We start from the raw sequence: 1,767 nt of genomic DNA, 5'->3' as shown, positions 1-1,767 counted from the left end.
TGGCACATTCAGGGATTGCAGTCTGCTTTTAAATTTTCTTTATTACTCCCTTTTGAGGGTTTGTTTTTTTTTTAAACTTTAAGGTATAATTATATCATGAACTGCAGATATATGAAGTGTACATTTTGGTAAGTTTTGAAATGTGCATATTCTCATTAAACTATCACCCCTACAAGTTTCTTGGTGCCCTTTCATAATCTCTCCCTCCTGGCCTTCTCGTGCTTCTACACTCTACCCCTTATCCCCGGACAACCACATATCTGTTTTCTTTCATTATAGGCTACAGTTGTCCCTTGGTATATGTGGGGGACTGGTTCCAGGACCCCTGCGTATACTGAAATCCATACATATTCAAGGCCCTGCAGTTGGCCCTGCAGAACTCACATTTACGAAAAGTCTGTCCTCCATATAAGTGGGTTTTGAATCCTGTCAATGCTGTACTTTTGATTTGTGTTTGGTTGAAAAAAATCCACATATAAGTGGACCCATGCAGTTCAAACTCGTGTTGTTCAAGAGTCAACTGTAATTTGCGTTTTCTAGAGTTTGATATAAATGTGATCATACATTATGCACTCTTCTTTTGGTCTGGCCCCTTTCACTCAGCTTAATTATTGTGAGCTTTATTCGTGTTGCATATATCAATAGTTCATTCCTAAAATTGGATAATATGCTATTGGCGGATACCACAATTTGTTTTTCCATTCTCCTGTTGGTAAACATTTATATTTCCGAGTTTTGTCTATTACAAACAACACTTCTCTGAACATTCATGTTCAAGTCTTTGTATTGACACATGCTTTCCTTTTGCTTGGATAAGTATCTAGGAGAGCAATAGCTAGATCATACGGTAACTGTTTAAATATTAAGAAACTGCCAAACTGTCTTCCAAAGTGGTTGTACCATTTTATATTGCCACCAACAGTGTTTAAGAGTTCCAATTTTTCTACATTCTTGCAAGAACTTGGAGTGGTAAGTCTTAATTTTGGCTATTCTAGTGGATGTGCAGTGTATCTCATTGTGGTTTTAATTTGTATTCCCCTCATAACTAATGACTACTGATGTTGAACATCTCTTTATGTACTTATTTGCCATTGGGTATCTTTTTGTAAAGTGCTTAGAATGTGTAATGATGTTACCTCTCTCTTTGTTTTTAGAGATAAGGTCTCACTCTGTTGCCCAGGCTGTAGAGTAGCTGTGTGATCATAGCTCACTACACCCTCAAACTCCTAGGCTCAAGTGATCCTCTTGCCTTAGTCTTCCAAGTAGCTGGGAGTACAGGTGTGTGCCACCATTCCTGGATAATTTTTGTATTTTTTGTAGAGATCAGGTCTCACTGTGTTACCTAGGCTGATCTCAAACTCCTGTCCTCAAGCAATCCTCCTGCCTTGGCCTCCCAAAGTGCTGGGATTATAGGAATCCTAGCGTATCCACTCTCTTTATTGGTAATTTATATCTTTTTTTTTGATTAGGCTACAGGTTTCTCAATTTTATTGTCTTAATTAGCTTTTGGTTTCATTGAATTTCTTTATGTGGTTTCTGTTTTCTATTTTATTTATTTCATTCTGCTTTTTATTATTTATTGTATTCTGCTTGGTTTGGGTTTAATTTGCTTTTCTTTTTCTACTCTCTTAAGATAGAAATCTGCTATCATATTGATCTTTGTATCTACATGCACAAATAATATCATTTTTTTTCCTATGGCTGCTTTAAAAATGGTCTCTTTTATCAATACATTTGAACAATTTGATGGTAATGTGCCTTTGCGTC

General features: G+C 36.4%; 1 protein-coding gene across 1 annotated transcript in view; it reads left to right on the top strand.

Moving 5' to 3' along the window:
• CWF19L2 (CWF19-like 2, cell cycle control (S. pombe)) overlaps positions 1 to 1,767 on the top strand; it is a 146,702-nt gene that overhangs the window by 44,138 nt on the left and 100,797 nt on the right. The gene's annotated exons all lie outside the window — the stretch shown is intronic.

The sequence above is a fragment of the Propithecus coquereli genome, unplaced genomic scaffold, assembly GCF_000956105.1.
Source record: "Propithecus coquereli isolate 6110/MARCELLA unplaced genomic scaffold, Pcoq_1.0 Scaffold6, whole genome shotgun sequence".
NCBI classification, from domain to species: Eukaryota; Metazoa; Chordata; class Mammalia; order Primates; family Indriidae; genus Propithecus; species Propithecus coquereli.
Note: the sequence above shows the minus strand (reverse complement) of the source record. Positions and strands in the feature narration are given on the sequence as shown.